A 25,971-nucleotide genomic window follows, 5' to 3' on the forward strand; every position below is an offset into this window, starting at 1 on the left:
TAGCCGAAGCGTTCCGAAGATATCTAATACGGCGTCACAATTTTGAGGTTAAGGTTTGACATTTCCAACCACCAAAGTATCTCTGCGGTCGGAGTAGCTTTTATTCCTTTAAAATAAGGTATAAACTGCTTTGGTTCAGAGAGATAACGGTTTTAAATGCTGGAGTATGTCATTTTCTACGAGTAGTAATAGAAGGTCTCGGTCTTTACATTGAATTTGTTTTGTCGTAACGTTCTCACGGATGCCATTATTGTGTAATGGACGTATCTTTTCTTGGGTTGACGCACTTTGAATTCTGGTTGATTCAGGTTTCCCTATTAATTAGTTGGGTGACAATGGGGTTCACTTGTAAGTAGCGGTTGTCTTAATATCGGGAATCTTTTCAAAATTGCGGGCAAATGCCAATTAAGGTGCATTGGGGTAAATTCTAAAACGGAATAATATTGAAAATCACTATTAGGTATGTACAGTCGACGTCAAATATATATTTACATTTTTGCACCTTACTTCTTTGTAATAAGGCGAAATATGTAAACATATCTTTGACGTCGACTGTACCAACCTGCCGCCCACAATCTCGCTGCTTTGCCAAACGGTTGACTGGTAGAGAATGCCTTATGACATTAAGTCCGCCTTTTGTAAGGTTTTCTTTTGTGCAATTAAGGTTAAATAAAATAAATAAATAAACCTGCTCTTATATGATGTAATAAAAACAATATATGTACTGTACTTATACAAAACAATATATACCTACAGGTGAAGAGTGACACTTGTTGCTATGGTTACGGTCCCCTGGGTCACTGTTAAAACCCTCGTTTTATGGTATAATAACAATAATAACTCAGCCTATATACGTCCCACTGCTAGCTGGGCACAGGCCTCCTCTCATGCGCCAGAGGGCTTGCTGGGCTATAGTCCCCACGCTAGCCCAAATGCGGATTCGGGACTTCACATATACTTACCTTTGAATTTCTTATTTATTTATTTTTATGTACGAAATATCATTTGATATTTACCACTAGCTTTTCGGTGAAGGAAAAACATCGTGAGGTTTTATGGTATTTAAAATAACCTAATATCCATTTTTTCGCAATTTATTATAAGCCCCATAGACTAAGAATCCTCTAGACCGAGTTTAGAGCAATTATTTCATGCAACCGATGATGCCAAAAATGCGCACCCCCGCAAAAATGCGGGGGTGCGCAGGACGAGGTGAGCAGGCGACATCCCGTGCCGTGATTGGTCCGTTCAAAGACACGGACGTAACACAAAGACACTTTCGACTCGAACATGGAGTAAAATTACCGTATGCGTGGCAGAGGGGGTAGCGCGACTATGCTCAGTCTGGAGGATGTTTTGTCTGTGATAAGCCCTTACCATAATGGGTCATCTGCTTAGCATATTAGTAGAACGTAGTACGACAAAATAAACTATGCTCCTATTGTCCCCTGACTGACGGGACAGAATAACAATAAAAATAGTTGATCCGCCCTGTATCCTTACCACGAGTTTGACACTGACATTTGTTAGCGACTGCGTAAATTAACTCACAATTAATCTCCCTCGTACTGACACTGGAGCAAGTGAGATGCACTGCGCTTGAGCCGCGTAAAACTCATGGTGAGGGTACTTGTACAAAAAAGTGCATAAAACTTAACGACTAGTAATTTCACAAAAGATAATCATTAAATCGATCACTATTGAACTTTTTATTTTAATTAATTAGTAATTAAGAGCAGTACGAGCAGCTCACAAACTGGTAAAAACTGGATGTCCTTGATTCTTCCCTATTTATTCGTATGAGTGAATTGCAAAAAAATTGTACGTAATTAAGCGCTGTTAAGAAGCTGTGATTAGTCTTAACTTAATTGATTCATAAATTTGTGTTAAAAAAATTAACTATGTAAATTATTGTATTGTATTTATTGTACTTAATTCGTACACATATAAGTCTATAGCATACGCTAACACACTTTCATGCATCTAACTTAAATAGAAATGGCTTAACTGTGGTAACACAATGGAATCAACTAACTTTAGACTAATTACAGATGCTTAGGTAACTATGTACAAATTTTTCACAATTCACTCGTATGGCAAGAGTAAAATCGTTCACATGAAATATACTGCCGTATTCGAACTTCAAGATATGCACAAGAGACGACACGTACTAGATCCATTCTAGATACGTTATAGTTTAGATATCAACTAGTTCTCTTTTGCAGCGCAATTCGGGCAACCAATGTCACTTTTACGTTAGATAGAGTAAGATATCTATTAGATGTGAATTGGATCTCTAAGTCATATCCTGTGGAAATCGTACAACAGTATCTCCAGAATCGCGCAAATGTCAAATTTGACTGGTTAGATCTTAAACATATCGTTATCATCTTGGTGATGTCTAAAAGATGTCTAATAGGTAGATGTCTATTTCAAAATCCGAATCGGGCCCATATTTTAAAGTATTTCTCGAACGATTGGCATGGCTGTGATGTTGTTATTGAAGGGTCATTCTCTGAAAATATCTGCGGTTGCGTCTAATTGCCACGACTCTTTTCATACATAATTTTGGTATGGGTCGCGGCGATTAGACCGACATATTTTTTTGAGAATGACCCTGAAAGCTTAATATTAAAACACTTATATTTTGTGCACCCTTATGCTTACGCAGTTTAAATAGATACATAGTATAATATACATGCATAGGTATATATAAAAAGAAAAGTGAAATTTGTTATATTTAAGTAGGTATATTTAAACTGGTAACATTAACATAGATACAGGCTTTGCCTAGTATGGAGACCACCATTCATCTTAGGCTTTAACATTAAGATTTTAAACCTTTACTGTAAAAGAATATCCTGTGGTTACAACACTTGTAACGTTAACTGGAAAAAAAAAAGATATACTTACACGAGTACAGCAGTCAAAGGTCGCTTTTATGCTTAACCACTCACTTGCTTTTGGTAACTGTAGCTACCAGCTGTCACCCTTATTTTATTATAATAATAGAGGTCACTGAAAAATATCAAGCATGTGAGTGGTTTAAGAAACAGGTGCGTCTATACTAATCTTCAGATGAGCGTGCGTTCCATTTCCAAAAAACTTTCCAATTTCGAATTTTATTGAACTTTAAACATTCTATTTTCGAAAAGCAATTGGTCACGTTCGGACGTCGCAAATTGAAACGTATTATAAAACAATGCGCGCTTATCACCTGCCGATTATGTTGGCAATGCGACGCGGGGCACCTAAGATGGCGCTTTGTTTATTTACTAGCCCACGCTCGCGACTTGACTTGGATTATTTTGATTTGGAGCAGCCTTTACCATCAAGCGAGCCGTATGTAAGTATGTTTGCCACCGACTTAATATAAAAAAACTAAAAACTTTCAACCCGATTTTTACCCACTTGGGGTTGAATTAAAAAAAATAATACCTATTAATTTTTATTATTTATAAGACAATTTCAGTCATAATATACCTATATTTTAATTTTATTTTCTCAATTCAAAATCACACCTACGCGTTATTTCCTGATTCGTCGTATTCCTGTTTCGTCGGATTCCTGATTCGTCGGATTTTCAGTATTAAATGAAACTATGCAATTACCGCGACTCTACTTTTGTTTTTAATATTTAAAACGAAATATTTACTTAACTAGACGGAGCCTTAGTGTAATTTTTTTTCGATAGCGTGACGTATGAGTGCCGTGACGTCCGCAATTGCGTTAGGTAAGTCTCATTTTGTATGGGATTTTGAACAGCGCACGGGGGTACAGAGTCTGTACCCCCGTGCGCTGTTCAATGAATGCTTGAATGAACCAAAATCGTCTGACAAAACACATAATTCGTATTCTGAATCGAGTTCAATTCGACAAGTCTAACTCGTTATGGGTCCGGGTGAAATTCGTGCGAGAAATCGCTGGGTTGATAACTATTAAATTATAATCCGAATGTTCGCTAGCTTTTCATGTTTACTAATTTAAACTGTAAAACCTGAGAAAATTTATGAGCGATATAATAAATAATAAAATACTTAGTAAACCTTTAGGTTAGTTATATAGGTTAATTGTGTTTTAGTTAGTCATTAGCATTACTGCCCTGTTACGGTTAAACAGCATATCAAATATGTAATAAGTACGGTCTGTTATGGTAAAATACGTGTTTTAAGTTGCTTTCAGTTTCTTTTAATTTATGAAATTGGATGTTTCTGCATTTATAACTATATATAAGAGTAGTTCATTCTTCACTCTAGAGGCCGCAGAAATATCTGACAGGATCTTATTTCTGCAGACATAAGAGCGTGTCACATACCTGATATGTTTGCGTCCTTCGGAGAGTAATATTATTGCAGGCGACTGTACTTGTTTTTGATAGAGTGTTAAACAACCATAAATTATTAGTTTTTCACCACATCTGCTCGTAAAGGCTCTCTTTATCATTCGAGACAGGAGTACAAAGTAATTTTATTACTGAAATGAAAATCTTTATTTCAGGCAACTAATGGCCCATACATAAATACCTTAAAACTAGCATACATATTATATAAAAATATATTTTATAACTAAACTTTAAAAAACTAAACACTACATATCCATTATGGTTGCGAAGTTGCGATGCATTACGCAACCCCGCAGTGTCAGGGAGCCGGCCGCGGAACCGCCGAAACTTGACACCTTTCGTCCAAAACTCCTCCTTGGTGAAGGTCGCTAAATAATAAATAATAGGTTGCTTGGTGGTAGGTTAATGTAAATGTTGAGTTGTTTCTTATGCACGAACTTATGTTGGCTCTGGAATCTTTTTAACTGATGATTTTGAATAATAATTAATGTAATACCTAAGTGTATATACTTAGGTATTTTAAAATATCACAAAGATAAAGTTAGTATTTATGCAAGTAATCACTAATAAATTTGGAAAATACTGTTCGTATAAAAATAAATATAGGTATACATGGCCTATTATAATTTATGACTCGGGCAATCTAAGTAATATTCAAATGTGTCACCTAAAATATATTTAATATTAAAGGAAATAAAATGTTCAAATAGTTAACTATTACAACATGTAAGGGTGTAGCTATATTTTCACAATCGTTAAATCGGAACTAGGCTAAGGTTTGGTTGCACCAAACCGTCTGTCACCGTCAAAGCGTTCGCATTTGCTATTGCAGTGGTCACCAAATGGCGGACCGCGGTCCGAATCCGGACCGACGACCTATATTATTTTAATACTTATTTAATAAACTGAAGTAGAAACGGACCGCGATGGTCATATTATTTAAAAAAATTGGACCCCTGAAGAAACTAATTGGTGACCCCTGTTCTATTGTATCATACAACTAGCTGTGCCCGCGGCTCTGCCCGCGTGGAATTCGGTCTGTGTCAGTAAGCGGCTAATTTCTAATCCTAATTTCTCTCCCTCTCCCCTGGAGGCGGAACTTGAAGTAAAGTTGACAGATGGATATGCTAGAGGACTGTAGTCCAGATAAAATATTTTACAATTAGGTACCACTAAATAAAACTCAAATCACAAAATCAATAGTTTTTTTTCGCCCTCGCGTTGGTGTGGTGAAAAATTGTGTTTCATTCGGTAGCCTTGGAACCCTCGCAACGCTCAAGCTTCTACTTTTAGGCATGCAAATTTGTCATCTAAAATTAGGTTAAGTTCAATAAATAACTTGCAATTACATAGTTCTAAGTACAATATAACATATAAGAATAAGTAGTTTATGGATACCTACCTATATTTTAAAGTAGGTTTAATGACTAGAGTTAGACCAAGAAAAGTCTGCAGCAATTTTGATAGCCCACGCAGTGCAAGTGTAATGAAGTATGTATAAATAACACTTGCACTGCGTGGGCTATTAAATCCGCTGCAGACTTTTTTTGGTCGGACTCTAGATGAGCACTCGCGGAATAAAAATTTCAGCGCCATCTTAACGGCCACGCATTCGCGTTCTCAATTTAAAATCCGTTCGGGGAACACGAAAAGATAACAAAAATTTCCGCGCCATTCCGGAGAAGGACACACGACCCGTTGTTTGAATTCAGAACGCTTTCGGCGAACGCAAACTTACGTTTTACAGTTTTCAAAACGATACCGTTGACGTGGATGTTCTAAGGCGCTTTGTTTTGAGTTCTATTTTTGTGTAATGTGTTGTTTTTGAGCGGCAAATGTAAAGTTGTAGGGAATGAGTGAGATGTTTGGATAGTTGACACTGATATTATACGAGTACAATACAATAGGTACCTACATATAGGTACAACTACGGTGTATTCCAGGCTCCAATTTCACCACGGTGACAGGTGCGACAATTGTAAAACATCACTGTTGCTGACGTCACAGGCATCCATGGGCTACGGTTACCGCTTACCATCGGGCGGGCCGTATTCCTGTTTGCCACCATCATTGTATTATTAAAAAAAAACTTTATTATATCGGAATAAAACAGATATTTCTCTTGCTAAGTTTATGACAATTGTCACAAGAAACACTACAATTGTCACGAAATTCCGACATATAACTCATTACCTGTCAAGAATTACCTACAATTCTTCTAAATCAGTGATTTTACAATTGTCGCACCTGTCACCATGGTGAAATTGGGGCCTGGGCTCATTTTTTGAACGGACTTAGTCTAAGGGCAACTTGCACCATATCACTAAACCAGGGTTAAGTGGTTAAACCGTTAACCCAGTTTCAAATTGTACTGGTAACCATGGTTACTCCTGACAAACTTGTTTGACCGGCTATAAATCCCTTATTCCAAAACTTTTCATGGGCCACTAGTAGTCCCTTAACTCACTACAATTACGCTATACAGCCGTATTCGAGCAATGAGATACGTCAAATACTAGATATTGAAACGATATGGATAGGATATAACATATAACAAGTGTCAAAATTGACGTTTCTTCAAACAAAAACGTCACTTTTGACACTTGTTTGACACTGACATATCCGATCCATATCGTTTCAATATCTAGTATTTGACGTATCTCATTGTTCGAAAACGGCTGATAGTTACCCTAATGCACATCATTCAATGTCTATCTAATTTTTTTCAGTAAAAAACGGCAAATTTAAAAATTGTTTATTTAGCACTTAGCACCAAATTTTCCTGACAAATTAAACTTTAACTTTTTCTCATATATGTACTTACCAAAAACTCTAAATGCAACCAACTTGACCTACCTTTTTACATTTACGACATTTTCAGTGGCATAATTACCCCGAAGGGCCCGGGTTTTCAGCGAAATTCCCTCGAAATTCAGCGTAATTACGGATAGTGCAATTTTCAGGCTGGCTGGAGGGCCTGAGAGCCCCAAAATGGGGCTGAAAGAAAGGCTGCTCTAGATTTTTCGTTTGATGGCCGTTTTGAGATATTAACAGCGACAGGAAAAACGGTTGGCGGGGTAGTTGAGCAGAAATTGTAAATAAAAAAATGGCCACAGACTTTTCAACAAAATCTAGGTACCTAATTTTGTACTTAATAATAGGTAAATAATAAATCAATATTATAGGACAATTTAACACCTAGCTTACTGTGGGACTTAGTCCCTTGTGTTGTGGCTACTAGAAGAAGGTACATATATATAGTGGAGTTGCAGGTGACTGCTTACCTTACAGGGGCCGTATGCTTGTTTGCCACCGACGCGATATAAATGGCGATATATGGGCCTTAGTTGCCTGATAATAAATGATATTTGATTTGATTTGATTTTGATAAAAAAAAAGTTCAGGCTTAACATTTCGACAACATAAAATCTCGGAATCATATCCAAGCAAGGTACAGTCGACGTCAAAGATATATTTACATTTTTCGCCTTAATACAAAGGAGTGAAGTGCAAAAGTGTAAACATATCTTTGACGTCGACTGTACATTTAAGCGCATATCGAAGCATAGTACAGTTAAGCGCACAAACGCCGAAGCCAAATCGGCTGAAAGTGTAACGGCTCCGTTCGGTGTAATCTGTACGGCTACCACCAGTTTTGACATTGACATAACGCTCACGTTTACGTAACTTACTTTCTATGCATCTCGCTCGTACTCGCATATGCGAGCAATAGTGCAAGCGAGATGTACAGAAAGTAAATTACGTAGACGTGAGCGTTATGTCAATGTTAAAACTGATGGTAGAGGCTCTGGCAGATTCGACAGAGACGCCATCCGGCGGCGAGGGGAGCGTCGGCATCAGCAGAAAACTGGAAAATTCAAAAATAGTATTTAATGCAGCATTTATTTTATATATAATAAATAATATGACGACCGGTCTGGCCTAGTGGGTAGTGACCCTGCCTGCGAAGCCGATGGTCCTGGGTTCGAATCCCAGTAAGGGCATTTATTTGTGTGATGAACACTAATATTTGTACCTGAGTCATGGGTGTTTTCTATGTATATAAGTATGTATTTATCTATATAAGTATGTATATCGTCGCCTAGCACCCATAGTACAAGCTTTGCTTAGTTTGGGGCTAGGTTGATCTGTGTAAGATGTCCCCAATATTTATTTATTTATTTATATCTGGGAGACCGAGCTTTGCTCGGAAAACATATAAAAACTCAAAAATGTGCGTTTTCCCAGATATAAGACATAGATAGATCGATTTTCCGCCCCCGGAAACCCCCATATAGCAAATCTCTTCGGAATCGTTAGAGCCGTTTCCGAGATTCCCGAAATATATATATTTATAAATAAATATATGTACAAGAATTGCTCGTTTAAAGGATATAAAGGGGCCCACTGATTTACAGTCCGCCGGACGGTATCGGCCTGTCAGTTAGAACAAAATTTTGACAGTTCCGAACAACTGACAGGCCGATACCGTCCGGCGGACTGTTAATCAGTGGGTCCCTTTAGATTATATAATTAACGGCCTTCTGGTCTAGTCGATATAGTGACCCTGCCTACGAAGCAGGATTCCCGGGTTCGAATCCCAGTAACGGCATCTATGTATTTGTGTGTGCTATCACGAATATTTGTTGTTGGATGTTGTTTGTTTGTTGGTATGTATCTAAGAACTATTTTTAAGTATGGATATCGTGGCCTAGTACCCGTAGTACAAGTTTAGTTAGTTTGGGGCTAGGTGTGTAAGATTGCCCCTAAATATTTATATAATTTATGTACATATTTCATTGCTTGGAAGCACAAAGTGCATTTATTTGACATTTTAATTCTAAATTTGGTAAATTATATTACTGTTATATAAAATAATATGAATTCGTGTAGATTGACATAGCATACTTTATATTATGCTTTATTTATTGTATTTAGTGTATTATAAGGTATTTAAATAAAAGTGAACAAACAATTTGTACATTTTCGGGTAGTTAACCAACCAAATACAAAACCGCCTGGATCAGTCACAGAACGACCTGACTTTAACCTACATTATTTGATCATGTAATGTTTCCATCTACCCTCAACTGGCTTAAAGAGCCAACTGAGTGTAGATTTTGTTTAATTAAATACCTAAAGATACATACTGTACTTAGGATTTTTTATAATATGAATAGGTATAAAAATAAAATACAAAAACAATACAAAATACTTTAGTAATTTATTATTATTCAATAAATGAAATCAAATGCTGTAGCTGCTGTCGGTACATCCTGCGTCTCGGCGTTGTTGTGTCTGTGATTCGGCGATAGGCGCGCGTGGCGGACATTTTTGATATTCACACCGCTGCGTTCGGATGCAGCCGGGCTAGCACATGATCGGCGCGTCAGTATCTGTACATTAACATAGTAAGAAAAAGACGGGTAATCCATTTCGCCACGAGATACTGTCACGCCAATCATGTGCTAGGCCTGCAACGGATCGTTGGCGTATCAAATATTGGCAAAAACGTGTGCTTGCAACAAGGGGCCCTTTATTTAGTGATTTAAGCCCGTCCAATGCGATAATATTTCATTATTATGGTTCCGTACCCAAAGGGTAAAAACGAGACCCCTATTACTGAAACTCCACTGTGCGTCTGTCTGTCTGTCACCAGGCTGTATCTCATGAACATAGCGAGACAGTTGAAATTTACACAGATGATGTATTTTTGTTGCCGCTATAACAACAAATACTAAAAACAGATTAAAATAAGTATTTAACTGGGGCTCCCACACAACAAACGTGATTTTTTTACCGTTATTTGCGTAATGGTACGGAGCCCTTCGTGCGCGAGTCGTACTCGCACTTGGCCGGTTTTTTTCATATTACTTACCAATCAGTTACCAATCACTAAACGTGAAAATGTTCTCGAATGAATGAACAAAAGCTAAAAATAATAAATTTCTATTAGCCGGTCGACAGCTTTAATTAGAATAAATCAAAGATATATATAACTCCGTATAAGATGTGGAAAGTTTAAGAAACAAACGTGCCTCGTAAATTACAAGTAAAATTGACACTCGCTCAGATGGCGCTAGTACCTTTAGCCTATTCTCGACTAGATGGCGACCTAGGTGATACTTAACACATTTCAGTGAAAGAACATGGGTTCAATTTAGTCACAAGGCATTCTTAATGTTTTAGGTCTGTATCGAAAGATGGCAGTAAATTTGAAAATGTCATCGTAATGATTGAAGCGTCGATAGATGGCAATTAATTCAATTAGTCGTGTAAATGAATATATAACCTATTTTTATATCGTTTCGTTTTAAAACTATGAAAACAGGAAAAAGGTTTTTAGCTTAATAGTAGCGAGTTATTGGTAACCGAACTACAGCTTGGCAAAAAAGAGTATTAGAAATTCAAAAGTGGCAACACTGTAGTGTCGTCCCGTTTTCTTACATAAATTGGTTTGAAAGGGACGACACTCCAGTGTTGCCACTTTTTAATTTCTAATCTTTTTTGCCAAGCTGTATCTGAGTGTTGAGAGTATGAAACCTGAGACTAAGATAAGGACAAATGATAATAGCGCTGTCTCTGCTTCTCCTATTGAAAGTTCGAACTTCGTATTATAATCGGTCAAGCAAATCTTGTTAGTAGAAAAAGGCGGCAAATTTAAAAATTGTAGGCGCGAAGGGTTATCGTCCCATAGAAAATTTGAATTTCGCGCCTTTTTCTACTGATAAGATTTGTTTGACCGAGTATATTATTATTACCTTATCTTCTCTACATACATATTTCTATAATACTTGTTTTTAGGACTAGGTAGACGGTTACTAATGCCCTTATTCATGTTACCTTGAAAATTGTAATCAACGCCAAGCAACAAAATGCACGTAAACAACCAATAAACAACCCATATATGTAAAGCCCCCTCCAGACTATGCGCGTGAATCGCGGGCGAAGCCGCGAACGCGAGTGTGGAGTCGATTTCGCTGTCTGCGAAAATCGACTCCACACTTGCGTTCGCGGCTTCGCCCGTGATTCACGCGCATAGTCTGGAGGGGGCTTTACATAAGTATCAAGTCGTGGCATATAGGGCACAAAATGTAGGTAAAGCGAACAGGTTAAATAAAACATTATACACCGAAGAATACTCTATTGCGTTAACAATTTATTTAAAAGCTTTACTTCAACTCCATTTAATCATATATATGGTACAAAAAACAAGTAAAAAAACAATAAATAAAAATAACATGACCAGGCGGCTTAGCACGGTCGCGTTTTTATCCCATGCCTGTCACGTTCTAACAAGTATGTAAGTGCGAAAGGGACGCGCATAGTGATAGTCGATAAAAATGGAACCGTGCTGAGCCCGCTGGCAGTTACCTCGCTTAACGCTTCAGTCTGGCAGTTCAGCGGGGTAACGCGGCCAGAGCCTCATGCCTTTTTTAGATGTATTTTAGTTTAGTTTTATTTTATTTTAGAATAGTTTATTTAAAATAAAATAAATAACCTACTTGCAATAGTTTTTGTCAGAGAGTCATTTTACAATTTGTGTTAAAATTAAAAGGGATCTAACATACCATTTATTTCACAAAACAACCTCTTAATTAAAACTTTTTACAAAAAAATGAAAACCGACTTCAAAAATGGTGAAATAAAATTTTATCCTTTTTAGGGTTCCGTACCCAAAGGGTAAAACGGGACCCTATTACTAAGACTCCGCTGTCCGTCCGTCCGTCCGTCTGTCCGTCCGTCCGTCCGTCTGTCACCAGGCTGTATCTCACGAACCGTGATAGCTAGACAGTTGAAATTTTCACAGATGATGTATTTCTGTTGCCGCTATAACAACAAATACTAAAAACAGAATAAAATAAAGATTTAAGTGGGGCTCCCATACAACAAACGTGATTTTTGACCGAAGTTAAGCAACGTCGGGCGGGGTCAGTACTTGGATGGGTGACCTTTTTTTTTGCAGTTTTTTGCATTATGGTACGGAACCCTTCGTGCGCGAGTCCGACTCGTACTTGCCCGGTTTTTTAAGTCTATGCGTTACCAACTGATATGTTTGAAGTCGGTGCCGTGCCAAATTTTGAAGCATACCATGATTTTGTTGAGATTCGATAAGGATGTACGTTGGATTGCCTTAGACCAAGCGCGCACCACGATTTTAATTTTTGCGACACGATTTTAGAATCGCGCTGTAATATATCGCAGAAAATTAACTGCGCGCACTGCGATGAAAAAGTCGACGATTTGTTCATTCTCAACATGGATTTCGTACCAGTCGTTTGTCATGAAACGTGTCTTTAATATGCTATCGCCGTATAACTTTGAGTATTTATACCACAAAGGTGATCTCCTTCTATTTCCATAATTAAATGGTCAACATCTAGCGTCTCATCTTCAGACTCCATCGGAGAAGCAGGTTCCGACATGTTGAGGCTTGGAGAGCGAAGTGCCGACTGAGGTCCGGGGTGCGATTTTATTATCGCAGTGCGCGCAGTGCCATACAACTCCTTATGCTGCAATTCACTTTGCGACAATCGCGTCGCGAGCAGTCGCGGAAAATGTGACAAATCACAATTTTAAAATCGCCGTGATTTTTTTGTCGCATATGCGCGCACTGCCATATAAACACATACGTTACATTTCTGCGACTAAATTATCGCGCGACAAAAAGTCGTGGTGCGCGCTTGGCCTTACACGACGACAATGAACGTACTTTCTGTAGGTACAGTCGACGTTAAAAATATGTTTACACTTAACGCCTTATTACAAAGGAGGAGAGAGGAGAGGGAGGTGCAAAAGTGTAAACATATCTTTGACGTCGACTGACCTAAGAACGCACCTCAGAACACACGATCAAACCTTCTTGGCGCAGTCCGTACCATGTTTGTCAGCACATTAGTGTAAATCCAATGCATTTTTTGCCGTCGTATTTTTTAAAGAGCATTTCTTACAAATACAAATAACTTTATTTTGCATGAAATATGGTACAGAAGATGGTCAGACAATATTATACATAGGTAACACATATTTCACGATGGAATGCAAAAAACTAAAATTACAACTATTAATACTCAGTTTAAACAATCATAATAGTCATTAAGTATGTTCTAATACTCGAACAGTCTATAGCACGCATAGTGTGGGATTGGGACTGAGTTATTTCCCGTCCCTTATCCAATGTAGTCCACATTTCAAAATAAAAAACAATTCAAGGAATTTACCTTCTTGCCAAATTTCACCTAAAGTGGTTCAGTTGTTTAGCCATGAAAAGGCGACAGAGTACTTACACATTTATAATAATTATTAGTACAGTTCTAATGGGATTTATAGACATAAAAGTGATTATTTTTGACTGGTATTGTTACTATTTGCCTTGGCACCGACTTCAAACATATCAGTTGGTAACGCATAGACTTAAAAAAGGATAAAATTTTATTTCACCATTTTTGAAGTCGGTTTTCTTTTTTTGTAAAAAGTTTTAATTTTTCCATTTTTAGTTTTAACGCATTGTTAAGAGCGCGACGCATGAATGAAATACAAGATCATGTTTAACACTAAATTCGTGTACCTATTACTTTAATAAATATGTAATCAGGAATTTTCTCCAGACACTAACCCAATCCATCAACCCCCCGATCACTCAACCTCACAGCGCATCAACCCCTGATCCAGGAACCCCTCGACCCTGAACCAGCAACCCTTCAACCGCCATTCCCCGACCCCTTAATCCCTGACCCCTTAACTCCTAACCCTAACTCCCGATCAGTAGCCTTAAATACCAGCTTACCACAAGTTTGACATTGATATATTCGCTAGCGTGGGTGTAACTTACTTTCTTTGCATCTCGCTCGTACTGGCATATTAGTGCGAGCGAGATGCATAAAAAGTAAGTTACGAAGACGTTAGCGAATATGTCAATGTCAAACTCGTGGTAAGGCTACAGTTGCACTACATCAAATTGGTGGTTTTCGGAAGCAAATGCTTGAGTTACTTCAGAAAACACCGAAATCACTTTACACGTACCTTTAAAAATTGAGGAGTTCCCTCAATTCCTCATGGATTCCATCATCAGACCAGAACCAAAAATAATACCGAAACACCTTGGAGGTAACTCCTTCCAAACAAAAAAAGAATTACTCAAATCGGATCACAGGTACCGGAGTAATCGCTGAACATACTACATTTAAAAAATCATCATCATTATCATCAAAACAATCATCATCATCAGGTATACTTCATCAAATTGGTGGTTTTCGAGAGAAAATGCTCGAGTTGCTTAAGAAAGTACCCAAATCACCATGCATCTGCCTTTAAAAATTGAGGAGTTCCCTCTAGTCCTCATGGATCCCATCATCAGAACAGAACCAAATTAATATGGGACCAACTTGGAGGTAGCTCCTTTCAAACAAAAAAAGAATTACTCAAATCGGACTACGGATGTCGGAGTAATCGGTGAACGTACATAGAAAAAAAAATAGCCACAACCGAATACAGAACCTCCTCCTTCTATGAAATCGAAGTCGGTTAAAAATCAAGATTGAACTCGGACTAGGCGGTCGTTTCCGAATTAATGGTCAAAAACAAAATTGTAGTACATTTCAATGCAAGTGTGGAAAGTGTGTTATTATTTACGAGTCACGATCTGTAGCTTTGACTCCGTACACAGTTTGCTCCAGATATTCTTTAAATTTAACACATGAGTAATGATGTCATGATACGGGTCCATCCATTTTGTAGCTGAATCATTTCAGGCCTTGTCTAAGCAGGTATCTCCATAGATAGCGGAATCAAATCGCAAGATTCTTTGCATAATGTCATCGGACATGGTTGTCGTGAACAAAATTAAAATTGCCTCGAGCACTACACTACTAAAATTTTAAGCCACCAGTGTTATAATATTGGGATACTAATTTCCCTATTTGAATAATCCTCGTGTTTAATGCTTGCTCTATTTTTATTCGGTTACACTTTAAAATGAATAGATAATAATCTTATAATATCTCTGTTTACGACATTTACTTTTGTGTGACAGTACGTAGAAACAACAGTTGCTAAGTTACAACTGCCACGATGAATATTTGCTATTCACATTACAATCTAAGTAGCCAATGTTCTTTAATATTCCAGATACACATAAAGAATAATGACAAAACATTATGAACTCTAACTACTAGAATTAAAGTTGAATTTTAACGTACATATCTTTATGCATCTTTATGTATTTTGACTGATTCTATTTGAATTTGACAGAAGCCCTATCGTATTTAAGGTTAATAAATACACCGTTATACATAGTTTAATGCAATGAGATTTTATAACTCCTTAGTGAAAAAACCTCACGGTTTGTGTAAGTTGAGCTTTATGTCAATGCTAATAAAGATGTTGACGACTGCAAGGCTTTTGTTAATTAAGTAACAGCACCAGTCATGGGACATTTAAGAGGAAATTTGGAGTATTTATGATATTTCCCTTGTACATGTAAATGGTCTTCCGCTTAGCGTGTTAAAAGATGAAAGTCCTATCAGCCTTTCGTGTTTTAGGCGTGTTGTATCAAAGATACTGCAATGAGTTTCCACATAATTAACAAATTAAAACTATGCTTTTTTTCTCCAGTCATGGACACCAAAGCTCCAGTAATGGGCCCCCGGTAATGGACGTGGATCCAGTAATGGGCCCCCTATAATGGACATTGCTCTATCAGTATAAAATTTTGAAATGGGGAATAAGTTATGGCAAAAAAATCAATTTTTGGTATAAGCTTTTATCGCTGAATGTATTTTTCTTTCCACAGCCAATTATTATTGTATTAGATTCATCGAGACACTTCTAATATACCCAAACACAATTAGTTAGGGTTTATTGCCATAAAGTTCCCATGGCCACCTCCTGTCTCCATCATCAGATCAAGTCCATGTTATCATAATATTGCATTATCATCCGATTTGCATACTTAATTACGTACTTACACAAAATTTCAACTGAATCGGAAATCGAAAAACACTAACTAACAAGGCAACTTAAATAAAAGTTTGGAAAAACGATATTAATTTATCCTAAGTCCGAGAATACCTCCTGGTTGACATATTTCGTAACTACATTTTACTTCTGTATTGTTTAAAACATGAAATTATGGCATGGCAAGCATCATTATGTCAATTGTCCCATCATAGGAGGTATGCAGTTTTACAGCTCCTATAATGGGATTGGGCCAAATACCACTATTTTTTTACATCTGTGGAGTCACAACATAGCGTGTTGTATACCTTATCTCGTGGTAAATGCAATTAACAAAACACATTCTAGTTTTCATCAAGTATTAATTAATTAAAATTTAATAAATTAACTCACCTCTCTTAGCGAAGTTGTTAAGAATTTTTAGTGATATTTTTTTTCAGTGGCACGACAACTTTTGGGTTGACGCACATTTCTTAAAAAATAACCGAATTTAATAAAAATTAAAACATAATCAGCTCTAGGACTCTTATTTATGATAAAAATATATCCAGTGTTTATAAACTACTTTTACATACTTATTTTAGAGGAATTGTGTTTTTTTGTCCCATTACTGGTTCCGTGTCCATTATAGGGTATACTACTATATATAAATTATAATACATTGATTTACGAAAATGAATAATATAATATCTTTTAATTATGTAGGTATTTCTAATTCCCGTTTTATTTTTACCCAATATTATATTTATTTCATTAATAAAATGCGTATATAATTACTGTAATAGTCTATACCATATTCGTGATGGTTTACTCCGGGCCCAAAATCGACGATCTCCATTGTGTATGAAATTACAAGCAAATATCAGCCTTAATTAATTAGTTAAGTATTGGATCCGTTATGTTCTTAAATGTAAAATTAAATGATGTTAAACAACTTCTTCTGCAACGCGACATGCTAAAAACAGCCCAAAAAATTTGGGGCGATAGAGTCGGACCAAGAATAGTCTGCAGCGGATTTGATAGCCCACGCAGTGCAAGTGTCATTTATACGTAATCATTTCATAGAAGTTTGAGTTTTAAAATAACACGTGCACTGCGTGGGCTATCAAATCCGCTGCAGACTTTTCATGGACTGAATCTAGAATAAAAATGACACTTTAATAAATAAATATATATACAAGAATTGCTCGTTTATAGGTGATATATGATATGTATAAGGCAAGATTCATATATTGGGTACGTATATCATATATTATGTCTTCATCATCAGACCCACTTCATCAAATAGGTGGTTTTCGAGACAAAATACATCCATCAGGCGGGGCCCGTATGCTTGTTTGCCACCGACGTTGTATAAAAAATGCAACCAAACTACCATGCATTTCTTTAAAATGTTAGGACCTTCACAAAACAATTCCAGTCATTAAAATCATCTACGACTAGGTAATGTAAGTATAGTAGGGCCTGTCAGACGGACGGGATGGGTCACTATTACTTAATATCGAATGATTCCTGTGTTTTTCTCCATCCGCAAGTACCTACATTAGTATCTCGATGCATACATACAAACATTCATATAGATAGACAGACGGACGGGATGGGTCGCTGTTATTATCGAATTCTTCCTGTATTTTTCTACATCTGTAAGTACATTAGCATCGCAATGCATACATACAGACAAACATACATATAGATATATAGACAGACAGACGGCCGGTAGGAGTCGCTGTTAATATGGAATGCTTTCTGTATTTTTCTACAAAGCAAGCTACCAAGCTTCCTGCAAGTAAAGTACATTAGTACCTATCTCAATGCATACACACATCAAACATATATATATATATATATAACCAGCTTTTGCCCGCGACTTCGTCTGCGTGGAATTAGTGACAGCGGCTAAAGTAAGTATAGCGCTTGGCTTGGATAATGCTAATAGCAATCATTCAATTCGCGCATTGCTTACTTCAACTATTAGGCAATTCATTAACTCTTTCAATTCGACCCCCCTTTGCACTCTCTTCAGGGATGAGTTTCGACATTAAAACTATCCTACGTCCTTCCCTGGACTATCTCTATACCAAATTTCAACTCAATCGGTTCAGCGGCTTAAGCGTAAAGAGGTAACAGACGGACAGACAGACACACTTTCGCCTTTATAATTAGTATGGATAGATAAGTGACAGATAGACTGACAGACGGACGGTGGGGGCACTGTTAATATCAAATGTTTCCTGTATTTTTCTATGTTCTTCAAGCGTAATAGCATACTAATGCAGACATTGAAACACACAAACACATATAGCACATTGTTTTCAAGATCGCGTACTTCTAATGCTAAAATAAGTTTTTTGGCAAAAATTGCATTTTTGGTACAAGCTTTATCGCTGACTGTACTTTTCTTACGACAGACAACTAATACTCATCGTTGTTACATCACAGAGTTCCTATGGCCACCTCCAGTCTCCATCATCAGATCAGTTCGACGGTACCATATTATTGTATTGTCATCAGAACTACATACAGCTGCCAATTTTCATGACGCTACGATCCTTGGAAGTTGGTTAAATTAGTTACCTTAGATTCCATTACATAATTACATACAGGTCGACCTAATAAAAGCTTGGTAAAAACGAACTATAGAAAGACATTAGACAGACAGACGGACAGACTGACGATATGGGTCACTGTTAATACTCGTATCGAATGTTTCCTGTATTTTTCTATGCTTTACAAGCACAATAGCATATGTATGCATAGGAGTGATTACAGAGCTTCAAGTATTCGGTAGTTACCTAATTGCTAGAATTGGTGTTATATAAAGTTAGCACAGCAAACCGTGCTTTCGGGGCCGCCGGTAGCAGTGCGTTCTTACAACTTCAGACTGTATAATTTGGTTATTTTTGCAATTTATATAGGTACGCACATTTCGATAAGATTTTCGCAAAATGTGACAATGACACTTCATGTCTTGGTACCTAACGTCAAATTTAACAAATCATTTATTTTACTATCTATGAAATTGGTCACATCTTAAACTTAGCGCCATCTGACAAAAGTCATTGTCAATAATTGGCTGGGTAAAAAGCTACCGTAACGTGGTGAACGCATGTGAATTCTAAACGCAAAACGCAAACCCAAAAGGACGTAACTCCACAAAAAAGAACTACTAGGGTCATCTAGTGAACTCAGAGCAAATTAAATTGACAGCTACAAAAGTTACTTTGACTTTCGTCCTCTATTACCCTATATACTTTCTGGAATAAATGTTACAACTATCATTTCATTTATTTCCAATGGACATTTGTATGGCGCGAAACAGAAGCCCATTTCCCATGGTCGACAACTGACTGGGACACAATGATCTTTATTTTATTTACTTGCTGTTTTGATTGCGGCTTTTATTTTAATGGGGAATATTACGCAAAACGCTGCGTAGAGGGCGTCACTAGGCCAATCACATGGCCTACCGTGAAACACGACAGTCGAAAGTTCGGTTTCTGCCTCTGTATCACTCTTCCTTATTCGATCGATAGGTACTCGATAGAGAGGCATCTAACGAAATTTCGATTTTCGCGTTTTGCGGTAGTGGCCTACCGCAAACTGTAAACAAACCGCCTTGATGCATCAATGTCATAGTGAAAACTTGTCAAAAAACAGTCTAAGGCCTAGTATGTATGTTACTCTATGGTTTAGGTACTAAACTAATTTGTGCTGCACTCCTATTCTAACAGTTTTAGCACATTCAGTGGCAGAGCGAGCTACGCGCTACAAGCGTAGCCGATAACACGAAAAATCCCGTATGTAGCGAAAATCGCCTATGAACAGAAAACCGGCTGGTAGTGAATGTGTTAAAGTGTTCCGTACAAAAAAAAATCACGGAACACTTATGGGATCACTTCGGTACCTATTGCAAATCAGTTAAATGCGTTTTTATTTTTGAGCCGATTTTTTTCCGTCAGATATCAATTCGAGTTGATGGATAGGTAGAGTTCACTATTCTGTACATTTGTATTGCCTTAAATCTCATCCTGAGTTATGAAAACGTATGGGATTCTCGTAACTCAGCGCCAAATTACACGCATTTTTAGGGTTCCGTACCGAAAGGGTAAAAACGGGACCCTATTACTAAAGAGGCCCACTGATTTACAGTCCGCCGGACGGTATCGGCCTGTCAGTTGTTCGGAACTGTCAAATTTTTGTTCTAACTGATAGGCCGATACCGTCCGGCGGACTGTTAATCAGTGAGCCACTTTAGACTCCGCTGTCCGTCTGTCTGTCACCAGGCTGTAACTTATGAACCGTGATAGGTAGACAGTCGAAATATTCACAGATAATGTATATCTGTTGCCGCTATAACAACAAATACTAAAAACAAAATAAAATAAATATTAAAGCGGGGCTCCCATACAACAAACCCGATTTTTTTGCGTACCTAATGGCATGGAACCCTTCGTGCGCGAGTCCGCTTTTTTAAATTGTCCCAGATTGGGATTTCTTGTTAATTCCGCCCAGTACTTACGGATATGATGGTCGTTTTTGTCTACGTGACTGCGTGATAAAACAGTGTCCGTCACTTTCTATCCCGCGGTGTTAAAAAGTGACAGTTATTTTATCACGTGTGGATAAAGATGGATAAAGCCATCCATAATACGGCAGAATGAGGCGCTATTCAAACTTACCAAATTTTATCAAAATCTAAAGCAAAAACAAATTAACGATAAAGTAAAAATCGGTCCTATCGAGAATTAGGCCATCAAAATATGGGGTATTAATATCCATGAAAAGGGACCTTATTGTCGATGGCGCTTACGCCGCACAGCGTCGCGCGGCATTGTATTTATATCATATAATGGCGGAATGGAGCATCGTTAATAATGGCGTAAGCGCCATCGACAATAAGGTCCCTTTTCATAGAAAACGTCACATATACATTCTATTTAATATTAATCAAAGTGTCGTGTTCCGCAAAATCAGTAATTATTAAAGTTTTCGTTCCCACGCAGCGTCAGCGCTGACATATGACACGTGTGACTTGTTTACTATCTCCGACCAGTTATTAGGTTTCTATTATTTGTTTTCGGTTTTAGAGGTCCGTGGAATGGACACTAAACTTTACTTGTATTTTGTAGGTAAGAGAAGAGTCGTGGAATGTATGGGGCCCAATACATTCCACGACTTTTTCCGCGCAGACTCTATTTACCGTGATTTAGCAGCCTATCGTGTCTCATTTTGTTAAGGAAAGCTACATATTTAAGTACAACCAAATTTATTCACCCCGATGTTTTTAAATGTACCGATTTTTATTTTGGTGTTTTTTTTTGCCAGATGTGTCGTTTTCAAGCAAAAGTTTGTCTTTTGCTATAAGTACATAAGTATGCCAATGTATCCCAAAAATATAAATTTAAGTATGTAAGTTTTCCCTTGAGTTACAAGACCGCCATACGTTTTCGTAACTCAGAAGAAGTTTTTTAGGACAAACAGTGAAAAAGCTCTTATAATTTACTGAAAAGGGAATTCTATCTATCCACCAAATTTTAATAAAACTTACAAAAAAATGAGAAACATAAAAATCGGCCCTATTAATGTTTTTTAAGACTATCTATTTCATCCCACGTTTGTAGAATTTATCAAAATCAAATATTTAATCGTTTCGCATTTCGCAAAACCGGATTCTTCACTGTCAACATTACGCTCGCTCTTGACGAATAAATAATTGATTATTCGACAAAATTTGAGTGCAACACGACAAATGAACACCTTAATAGTGTCAGATACGGAATTTTATCGAACATGATAATTTATCGATTTAGACGTTTAGTTTTTGCTGAAGCGGAAAAATAAAACCGGCAATAGCGAGTCGGACTCGCCCACCGAGGGTTCCGTACTTTTTAGTATTTGTTGTTATAGCGGCAACAGAAATACATCATCTGTGAAAATTTCAACTGTCTACGCTATCACGGTTCATGAGATACAGCCTGGTGACAGACAGACAGTGGAGTCTTAGTGATAGGGTCCCGTTTAAACCCTTTGGGTACGGAACCCTAAAAAAACTAATAATCGTTTCGCTAAACCGAACTCTTCACGGTCGACATTACGCTCACTCTTGTCGAATAAGTAATTGATTATTCAGCAAAATTTGAGTGCAACACGAAACATAAACACCATAATAGTGTCAGATACGGAATTTTATCGAACGCGGTCATTTATTTATTTATTTAGAAATTTAAATCAGGCAACAAGGCCCATATTATAAAATATAGGTACCTACATATGTATTTAATAAACTTAAAACTAGACACTATTTAGGCGACGGAGACTGCGGCGAATTTATCGATTTTGACGTTTAGTTTTTGCTGACACAGAAAAAGAATCTATTAGGTTACTTTTATTATAACACGTTATAGGTTTAACGTGAATAGGAATTATTTGTGACTTTCCATTAGAGAAGGGTCCTTATGCTTCTAGTGCATTATGGACGTTTTCATCTGAAATTTCAACAGAAATTCTGATTGAAACGTCCTATATGTGTTAATATTTTCAGTACACAGTAACAAATTAATCACGCAATAAATTCGCGCCAATCAGTCTTAATAGTCTAAAAACGGCTGACAATGTAAACATATAATATGTTTAGCAAACACATTCCATAGCCTTAGTACTAAAGAGGCGTAAAGTCCCCGGAAACATACTGATCGTGACTAATTGACAGATATCAAATAATAATATTAATATTAATCACGATTCGTTTTTTATTTATAATGGACTGAACTGATTGCATGGAGACACTGGAGACGTGAGGTCGCCATAGGAATTAAAATAAATAAATAAATAATTTAGCCTATATACGTCCCACTGCTGGGCACATGCCTCCTCTCAAGCATGAGAGGGTTTGGGCTATAGTCCCCACGCTGGCCCAATGCGGGTTGGGGACTTCACATACACCTTTGAATTTTTTCGCGGATGTATGCAGGTTTCCTCACGATGTTTTCCTTCACCGAAAAGCTAGCCATAGGAATTAGGTTATTTATAGGTAATACGAGTACCACGAGGTTGAGTTATAGTCCGACCAGAAATTGTAGAAAACTATAGAGGGCGCCACTTCCTGCCTAACTGTTACATTTTTGACGTAAAATGCTTAAACAACAATTTAGTATGATTTTTTTTAGTTCCATTTTATTTTATTTCTACTATTTTATGTCTTACTATAGGGCAGCGGTCGGCAACCTTTTAGCAGCCAAGGGCCACATAGCAGTTAACGAAGTGGACGCGGGCCGCACTTTGTTAATATTTGTGACTTTATCAGACATTGTCACTTCTCAATATTACATACAAAATAGCCAGGGAGGCTGTTAGCGGTGAACCCACTTTTTTTGATACTCGTTGCCATGGGTAAATTCCCCAAGATCACGTAAAACCCGGATTTACCTAATGGTACCTATTTACATTAACAAAACATGATTTTTTGCGGTGGTTTAAAAAACGCATTTGCCTACTTTCATACAGTTCAATTGGTGGACCAAGGCTCTGTTTGGTTAACATCAAATAAGGATATGGAGTCCGCTGGATGCGGGTGGCGCAAGACCGGTCATTGTGGCACTCTTTGGGGGAGGCCTATGTCCAGCAGTGGCCGTCTTCTGGCTAATATGATGATGATGATGATGAAGGATATGGAAAGGGTCAAGTGTGGAGTATCCGGTATGGGGTATATGAAATGGTAGGTATTTCATACATAAACACCGAGAAAAATAATTAACACGAGCAGGGGTCTGAACCCCCGACTCCTACTTTGAAAGTCGCTTGCTTTGCTATTTGGTATTTAATTATAGGTTTTTCAAATTATAAAATAATGAAATTTTGTGAAGGTAGGTAGGTACTTATACTTCGCACTTATAGGTAGGGTAGACCGAGGCGATTCGGATCACTGGGGAAATCGGATCAAAATAAGCATTTCTGTAAAATTTGAAAGATCGCGGTTAGTTACCGCCAGCAAAGAGAATAGATAGTATAGAGGGGTCCTGTCATAGTAAATTTTGTAGTCACAATAAATTTACTGTCATCTATTGACACACGACTAAAACTCAAAATGAAAACGTATAAAATTATCAAAAAATGTATTTATGTGGATAAATGATTTTATTATTTTTATATCATTTTGACCCATGTTCATTCACTGATATCTATGTGTTAAAATTGTTAAATATGAAACGGTGTTGTCACGCCATCTAGCTGGGCATAGGCCAAAGGTGTGTGCGCCATCTATCCGAGAATGACTTTTTCTTGATTTCCGAGGCACGTTTTTTCCTTAGACTTTATTCATCTTATACGAAGTTACATATGTCTTTGCAGCCAGTTAATCAGCGTCCCGCGTTCGCTCTGTTCCTAACGCATGTCGCCACAGTTACTGCCATTGGAAAAGACTCACGCGTCGGTCACGGTGACACTTCCCGATGAGTCGCTCGTACAGGTGTATTGTGATTTTACCGCCGATGTAAAAAATGTGCAAATACAGTCCGTCATAAAAGTAAACGCAAAAGGATAAAGGTTTGTAATTGTTGTTACTTATTGTTAATGGCGCATAGTATTTCCTGATTTGATTTTGTTTTTATTGTATTTAAAGGTATATTTCCGTTACGCGAAAATAATTCAAACATATGATATGAGGTTATTCGGATCATCTGATTGGGGGCGATTAAGATCACATTATAAAACAAGGTTTTTGGACGATTTTTTGGCTTATTTTATGCATCGCATGTTTTAGATGGTGCGTACGTATAAAAAGAAGCTGCTAATAAGGTTTTAACGAAACCGCTGTGCCTACGTAGAGTCTTTTGTTACCAACATCTAATTTTCTCATATGGGGTGAATCGGATATGTGTGATTTTTCATGTTTTGGTTTGCAAAAGTTTACAGTTTTTGTTTATTTTCATTTAAGTTATTCGATTTTGTTGCTAAATGGCCATTAGCATTTTTTGCATTTATTGTTAAAATATATAGTAGCATATAGGAGTGATATTATGTTGCGCTTTCTGTAGGTGGCGTGATAAAAAATTGAACTAGAAAGAGACTAGAAAGGAGGAATAAAAATAATGCTCAAATGCAACATTAAAGATACCAATGATAGTTGATCTCAATTATTTGACCTTTGTGATTCTTAATCATATGATTAACATTGTTAACCATTATTAATTAAGATTTTATGACAGAGTTTTTTTGATCCGTTTTACCCCTTAAAATGGGGCGAATCGGATTTTTTAAGAGGTTTTGTATTTTATTTTTCATAAATCATATTTAAGTTTGATTTTATGTCTGAACCTTGGATTCTGTTCATTAATAAATAATTTATCCAACTGAATATTAATAAAAACAGTATCACCTTAAATATTGTATTTATTGACCGTCAAACAAAAAATGATCCGATTCGCCTCGGTCTACCCTATATGTATATATCATTCTGTCGCTGGTCGCGATTTACCGAATGGCAATCACAGACTCCTCCTACAAGACTCCGCATTATGATGCGTTTGCGTAGACCCGCAGTCACCACATATGGACTAAAGTCCGGCTAAGCTAACCTTGCACAAAGTGAGGACGTGTCATTACAAATTACATATTTTCCATAGTCTAATAAAACATGGTCTTCTCTGCCCAGAGTGACACAAGCCTACGTCACAATA

At 37.2% G+C, this 25,971-nt stretch overlaps 1 protein-coding gene and 1 long non-coding RNA gene across 2 annotated transcripts in view; both read left to right on the plus strand.

The window, feature by feature from the left end:
• Nucleotides 1–25,971, plus strand: part of LOC134801116 (mushroom body large-type Kenyon cell-specific protein 1) — a 267,604-nt gene that overhangs the window by 13,735 nt on the left and 227,898 nt on the right. The gene's annotated exons all lie outside the window — the stretch shown is intronic.
• On the plus strand, nt 7,770–8,199 carry LOC134801078 (uncharacterized). The gene is made up of 3 exons (XR_010145628.1): nt 7,770–7,804; nt 7,922–7,972; nt 8,146–8,199. It is a non-coding gene; the product is annotated as an uncharacterized LOC134801078 (long non-coding RNA).

Source organism: Cydia splendana, chromosome 21 (genome assembly GCF_910591565.1).
Source record: "Cydia splendana chromosome 21, ilCydSple1.2, whole genome shotgun sequence".
In the NCBI taxonomy this organism is placed as follows: Eukaryota; Metazoa; Arthropoda; class Insecta; order Lepidoptera; family Tortricidae; genus Cydia; species Cydia splendana.